The sequence below is a fragment of the Chrysochloris asiatica genome, unplaced genomic scaffold (genome assembly GCF_000296735.1).
Source record: "Chrysochloris asiatica unplaced genomic scaffold, ChrAsi1.0 scaffold00052, whole genome shotgun sequence".
NCBI classification, from domain to species: Eukaryota; Metazoa; Chordata; class Mammalia; order Afrosoricida; family Chrysochloridae; genus Chrysochloris; species Chrysochloris asiatica.
In genome coordinates, this window is record NW_006408570.1 from 10222688 (window position 1) to 10230187 (window position 7500).

Here is a 7500-nt window from a genome sequence, read left to right on the forward strand (position 1 = left end):
GGGGGGGGGTCAGCCAGCAAAAAGACAAAAAAGAAAAAGAAAAGAAAAAATGCTTTCCTCATTCAGTTTTAGCATCTTGTTTCGTTGAAATGCAAGACAGGTACTTGATTTAGCATTTAAGCAAAAGGTTACACAAACCGCGTTTTAGAAAGTGTTGGGGTGTCGGACAGGGTCAGCCCTAGATCAGATCATTTTTTGAATGCAGATCTAAAGATAATGAGTACTTGTTGTATTAAAGGGGACAAACAGTACTTTGGCTTCCTCTGACCCCAGAATGCACGGCTCGGTTTCATTGATCATCCTCCTTTATGAGATAATGCAATTACAAACATCAATAAGGGGCTGCAAGGGGAATCATTGTGCGGTGACAGTGATAAATGATGGCGCAGAAATAGCATGCTTTTTCCCCCCTAACAATCCAGGAGCCCAGGGGCTGGGGGGGGGGGGGGGGCTGAACACAGTCGCCAAGGAAACAGATGACATCCCAAACGGCACCAAAGGAAAAAAAATGAACAGTCTTTCTTTTCCTTTCATTCTTTTCCGTCTTCCAAAGAGTTAGTTTTAGTTCTAGCAGCAGCTGCCACACAGACATTTCGTTATTTCAGACATTAAAGACTGGAGAGGGCAGTGAGAGTCTCCTCCCCTTCCAGCCCCCGCCCCACAAGATAACACACAAAGCTCGCTGTTCACAGTTTCGGACTACCTGAAAATGCGCGTCTCAAAAATCAAATGGGGGTTGGGAGGGACGTCGGGAACTTGGATTTACAAAGCCATTGGGTTGTATTTCCGGCTTTCACGATTGCCCAGTGGAAACTGAGTCTCCAGAACAAGCTGGCGCCTCGTGGGTCAGCCAGTAAGGGGACCGGGTCTCAAGACTAGCCTCTGTCTCCCTGCGGTGCCAGACGCTGCTCTGTGCCAAGTGGGAGGAGGGGGGAGCAAGTGACTGAGAGGTGTTTGACGCTTTGCTGGGTTTCTTTGAGATGGAGTTATCAGTAGGTGCAGAGATCGCCCCTAAATCAAAATATCCAGTTCTTTAAAATCCCAGACACCCTCAGTGAGTGACTTCTACAGGGCCTCGCTGAGTTACCCCACTCACTCATGTCCAAGAAGGTGGGTGAGGAAGGCGGGTGCAAACAGGAGATGGGTTACGGGAGCTGCAGTACGGGCCCTCAGCTGTCGAGAGGGAGGAGGGAGATTCTGTGCACAGTCGGGGGAGAACCGGAACTCGCCACTTTTGCAAAAGGGAGGAGGAAGAGAACGCGAAGGTGCGAAGGGGCCCCAAGAAGAAAGGAAGACGGGAGGAGGGGAGCAAAGCGAACGGAGCGAGCGCAATCCCACACTTTGAGGTTTCCCACCCAGAGAAAACAAGACGTGAGGTTTTTGACCCTTGTCGGGCAAACGTGTGCGCAGAGCAAAGGACCCCTGCGTCGGACGCCCAGCCACCAGAGGCTTCCTCCCACAGTAGCCCGCTGGGCGGGTAACGTTTGGCAGGTGACTTTATTCACTGCTTCCCCAATCTGCGAGGTCCGAGACTCGTTTTCCGCCTGGAGATTAAGATCATTGCTCTTGTAATGAACTTAATGCTTTAGGGTAGAGGTGAGTGTGTCTGCAAGTGGGCAGGGGTAGAAATTACCGACCCGATCGATGGGAGACTGGCTTAAAACTAAATCCCTTTTCTCCAGGGTTTCATCGCCTGGATTTCCCCGCTGTGGGCAGAGGCGCGTCCGCCAAGCAGGAGGCGGTGCACCCAGCCAGAACCAAGGCCCTAAAAACGCCCCACCTCCGCACCGAGACCCCCGGGGTACCCGTTTTCAGGGCAAAGACTCTTTAAAGCTCAGACGTTGGCGAAACTGATTGCTCAATACGTTGTTTGTTTTTCCTTTCAGCTCTGCCTAGGAAGAGAATGTTACAGACGCGTAGGCGGGCAGGTCGGGCAGAAGGGGAAACTTCCCCCCAATCCCCAACATCAGTCGCCCCCCTCAAGGCCTTTGCCCTCCCCCATTCCCGTTCTCCCCTTCCCTGCTCTTTTCCAGGACCTAGGATCCCCAACACCTTTGCCATCCTGAGTGCTACCGGCCACCTAACAGTCAATAGGTACGAAGTGGTACCGGCGAGTGAGAGAGACCAGGAGAGATGGCGAGGTCAGGCAGGACGCCCACTGACCAATACCAAGCCACTCCACCGGCTCCAAGTGCCTGCCCGGGAAACTTTGCATCATGATACCATCAACAAGTCCTGTTTTTACTGCCATCTCTTGGGTCGAGGCCTGCCGGATCGGAACGACTGGGGAAAGTTTGCAGAGGCTATAAAGAGATTCCCCAGGAGCTCGTGCCTGAAGTATCGGGGTGCTGTCCAGGACTCATCCCCGGTGGCTCCGGAGCGCTGCACTCGCGACCCACCTAGTGGGCGCTGCTCGGGTGCCTAGTGTCCCTACTCCCCAACCCTGCGCGCTCGCTGTCGCACTCTGGGTGCTGCGTCCGCGCATGAGCGACACGGGCCGCGACTTGAAGAAGTCCATCTCCAGTCCACCACAAAACACTTGAGCGGTTCTGAGAGAACAGGCCCCACAGTCCTCTAGGAGGATCCTCTACAATCGTTTGCTCTAACCTGGAGTTGCCCTGTCCCCGGAGACGACGTCGGCAGCCCCTCAGACCAGACTTTCAGGATTGGGTCGGGAAGCCGGGGAGGAGGGGGGCGGGGCGGGGAACGGAGGCAGGCGTTTAATCGAGGCCAAAGCCGCCTCTTGGGTGCTCCGGCCTGTTGGCAGGAAACCTGTCGGCCCAGACTGGCACCCGGAGCTCAGTAGGACGTAAAGGCATCCGCTTCTGGACCCGAGCTCTGCGCAGCCACCGCCGCCGTCCGGGGAATTTTCTCTTGGGGCTAGGAGCCCAACCCAACCCTAGGCCACGGTCATCTCCCCTCGACTTGCGGTACGCTGGCTTGGGGGCCAGCACACAGCAACCGAACCGCAGCGCAAAGTCTGCGGGCTGCATAAAAGACGTGGGCGGAGGGCAGGGTTTATGCTTTTTCGGAATCTTTCAACTTCACTAAGAAGTTTCCGGGTGGGCGCCTCTGCCCTGGGGTCGGAGTCTCCTCCTCTCCCCCTCCCCTAGCGCTTCTTTCCCTCCTCCTCCCCGCCCCTGCAAGCCCAGCAAGTCCGAGCCTTCGTCGGGGTCTGGCCGCCCTCTCGGTCGTCCCCCCTCCCTCCGCCCCGACTCAGACCCAGACCCTCACCCTCACTCTCTGGCCGCCGCTCCACCCTCCCTGCCTGTTCTGGGCCGCACTGGGGACAAGCTCTCCCCGGGGCTAAATTCGCCGGCCCCGCTCACTGCAAGGAGACACCCGCTGCCTCCCGAGAAACTCCTAATACCATCCATACAGCTTTAATGCGTTTATAATTCGATAAGTGATTTCAATTTGAAATTGTTAGTAACTAATTTTATGGGTAATTTTTCCACATCAAATATTTAAGCATCAGATTAAGGGAGCCAGTTCCGACACAGGATAATAAGGGGTTTCCCCCCCACACCCCACCCCGCGCCTCCGCCTCCCTGTTTCCTACCGAGTCGTTTTTCCAAATCCCCAAAAGATGGCAGTCGAAGCCGACATTCCTCTTTTCCCGTAGCTCTGCGAAGGGAGGGGGGAGATAGAGGGGAGAGAGACGGAGGGCGGGAGATCTAGACACTCCCAAAGGCGAGAACAGGGGAGGGAGAAACTACACAACGTTGTGTGGACTTTTCAAACTCATTCTTTCACACATTTCTAATACAAGAAGCAATGGTGAATTTCCTGGAAATGTCCTGGCAGGAAAGAAAGCCAAAACACGTGACTCGTGTTCAGGGTAGGGGATGTGAAAAACTCAGCACATTTAACTAAACCCTCAATTCATAACCGAAGGGAGAAAGGGGAGACCAGGAAACGGACAGACTGTTTTTTGGTGTTTGTTTTGTTTTGTTGTAGTTGTTCTGTTTTTGCTATTTCATTGTATTTTAACAGCATATGCAAAAACTTTGCAACTAAATTTGTTTCTTCGAAGGCAGGACTCAGCAAATTACTTACTGTATGGAGGGGAGGATGGAGTGGAGAAACGGTGGTGGGTGGGGGGTCGCCTGCAGTGGGCGGAGGAGAGACTAGAGCTCACAGCGGATGAATTGCACACCAGTTGCCAAAACTTTTTTTTTTTTTTTTTTGCTGCCGCTGCTGCTGTTGCGGCTGCCTTTGCTGCTGCTTTTTCTTTGAATGTGGGTAACTAGGAAACAGCAAGCCGTCTGAGAAGACGGAATTTCCAACGTGTAAAATGTTCTTAACGGAACCATTGAGCGAGTGCAATAAGGCGTGAGGGGGAACTAATCTTCCCATTTAAATGTTTGTGGCAATTTTATCTAAATGAATTTTAATGCTAAACGAGGGTAATTCCCCATTTGTAGCGCGTTTACTTCTCTTTCCTGTGCTTCTAAAGCAGTCGAACATCATGCAATGAACAATAACAATAAAAATACTGTCAAGGCATATTATTCATTTTGAATTGTTATAATTACAGCTGATTAAATATGATAGGGTAAAATATTTTTGAATTAAAAAAAAAAACAAAACAAAAAACTAGATGATGCTTAAAAGTTGCCTCATTCAGGCGGCACCCCCACCCCAAATAAAAATAGCAGGTACAATTGTGTATTCCTTGCTTGAAGGAGGGCGTTTTGGTTTTGCCTTTTAAGAAACATAAAAACACTCTCAGCTTCTCTATTATTTCCCTCGTTGGGTTAAGTGTCCTCAGTAACCTCAGAACTGGCTCTGAAATTTACAAGAGTAAAAGTTAAAATAGCATAAAGGTGGCGAGGGGACCCTGAAAGAGCATGCCAAGGGCAAGGCTCTCACATAACCATAAAATGGAAGGGAAACATACACGCTTGGCTTTATTTGTCTAATTGACTGAATATTTAAACGATCTTGATTCTCCCCATTCTCCACATTCCCTAACTCCTCTTCCCAAGTACCTTTCTCCTCCTAGCCAGTCTCGAATCTCTCCCTTCCTCCGCCCCTTTTCTTCCCTCCCCCACCGGGCAAGCTCTTCCACCAGAAGAAAGGCTGAAAAAAACCCAACTCACCCTGCCAAGCACTGGGGAGGAGGGGCAGATGGATGGTTGGTTTATAAACTTTATTATTAATTTTAAAAGTAAATAGATGGTTGTTAACTGCTAGTAACCACCTATCAAAAGAGAATGGTTTCACTAATATGGATTATTTATGTAGACGAAGAATTGCCGCTGGGTCAAACAGGGAAATTTAAACAATTCCTTGTAAGAGGTGGGGGTGGGGTGAAGGTGGGGTGAGAGGGCGCTCAACGAGGAGGCAGCAAAAGGTTGAGCCTCATTCTCTTTTTACACATCCACGTGCTTAGAAACAAGGCCCCATAAACAAAAGGTGAGAGTGCCTCTGCTGCTCGGAGCAGGTAGGTGAGTCAGTCAATCACACGTCACCTAGTAAACCCAACCAACAGCTGGTTTCTCTTTGCAAATAGAAAATAGAATTGTTGAGGGCGGGTTTATAAGGTGACACGGGCCTGAATGTCAGACTTGAGTTTAAGGCGCTCTCTCCTCCGACCAACCCATCCTTTGTTTACAAAGCAATCACTGCTAAAAGGCTTATTTTTAAAAAAACAAATTTGCCTTAATTAAAATATTTGTATATTTTCCTTAGCTTCGCAAAGCACTTTTTATAGCAGCAATTTTATCTAAATAAAATTATAAGCCATTCCAGCTTAAACATGTTATTTTGTACCATTTAGCTGGCTGCTATGTAGAAATTCTGTACAGCTGTTCTGGAAAATTGGTTAATAACCAGTTTTTATCCAATGAGAACATAGAGCATATTTATAAAAATTAGATTTTGAAGTCTGGTCTCTTCAGTTCGCATAGTTAATTTCCTAATAAGCATATACTGCTCATCCTAGGTAACATCCTTAGTGAAAGACTTAGCTTGGTACTTAGAGTCTTCATTATGTGCAAGAATAATTTCACTGATAATAGATGAGTAATCCTGTTGCATGTCATGAGTTTACAGTTAGTTTAGTGCCCTCTGGCCTTAAATTTGCTGATATGAAGATTTCATTAAGTCAGCTTAAATAAAACAGTGATTACTGTTAAATAATTTACTTTGTGGTTAAAAATTTCAAATATATTTAATGTCTTGGGGAGCTAATTTTATAGTTACTGCATTCATCCTTAATATTTTGGGGGGGAGGAGCAGTAAACAAATTTTTCAAGCAGTGGAGTCAGCATGAGAAAAATAATCTTGTTTTTATTTTAGATTCAGATTTCATTACTGCACTCAAAGGACTACAACTGGGATTGGCGCTATTATACAATCCAAACTGTTTCCGTCAGAAACGCTAAGACTCAGTGTGCAATGATTGTTATTAATAATTAGCTCCTTGGTTTCTTGATAGAAAAAGGCTATCAACAAGCATTTGTTTATCCACAACAAAAAGTATAATTAGCTTATCCCACTTAGTAAATCTTGTATGCATGCCAACTCATACCAAACTGCTACTTTTACAAAAAAAATTGCAATAATACAGTTCATTTTTCCAGTCCTTTTGCACAAAATTTATTTACAATGTCTACATAAATGCTCCAAGGTGGGACTATGGAAAAATACACACATGACCGATGCTTTGCTCAGAAATAAAGTCAACATATTAAAAATAAATCTTCAGTCTATGTTTTTGAGCTGCATAAAACAGGAAGTGATGTATAAGGTGGTGGTTGTTGCATGGGGACAATGATGCTTGATGTGACAATTAGGCTTCTAAACACACGGCCTTTTGGTTTCCATGCCTCCTCCTACCAGTCTCCTTAAGACACTGCCTGCAACAGCTGATTAATCATTGTAGATGACTGCAGTTTTTCCCATCCTTCCCGATTTACATCTGTTCAGGCCAATTCAAATATGGTGAGTAAATGAATTAGACATGCAAATTCAAGCCCCAGGCTAGAAAGAGGGAGAGAGAGGAAAAGAGAGAGAGAAAAAGAGAGAGCGCGCATGGCTGAAATCCTAGGCGAGAAGAAAGATTCTTCTACCTGATAGTTATTTTAATGCTCTAAAAATCCTGCAAATCAGACCTTCCTGCCCCTTGCAGGAGAACTGTAAGGCTTTTTAATGTAAGGAGGCTTCTGGAGGAAGTGAAGAGCTATGGAAACAACACACATAGTGTGGAAAAATTTCACATTTTTTTTTAAAAAATCTATAAGCAACAACGTAATATGGAAAACAGTATAATAGCATTTACAATATTTCACTCTTTGTTCTCTTAATGTCTTATATATTTAGCATGTCCCCCAAATTGACTTCAGTTGGTATTTCCTGCTTTTTAAGAGTCCCTATGAAGAATTAGGGATGCTCCTTGGTCCAAAGTAGATGCCAAGAATGGAACTCCACAGTCATTGCAGAAAAAACATGATTTGAAATCAGTCGCCATTGCAGGCAATGCATATTCCCTTA

The 7500-nt window shown here is 46.9% G+C and overlaps 1 protein-coding gene across 1 annotated transcript in view; it reads right to left on the reverse strand.

Moving 5' to 3' along the window:
- Positions 1-6277: 6277 nt before the first annotated feature.
- MEIS1 (Meis homeobox 1) overlaps positions 6278-7500 on the reverse strand; it is a 179870-nt gene continuing 178647 nt past the window's right edge. The window contains exon 13 of the mRNA XM_006862948.1: positions 6278-7500. This exon is cut by the window's right edge and continues 286 nt beyond it. The gene's annotated coding sequence lies outside the window, so the exon portion shown is untranslated.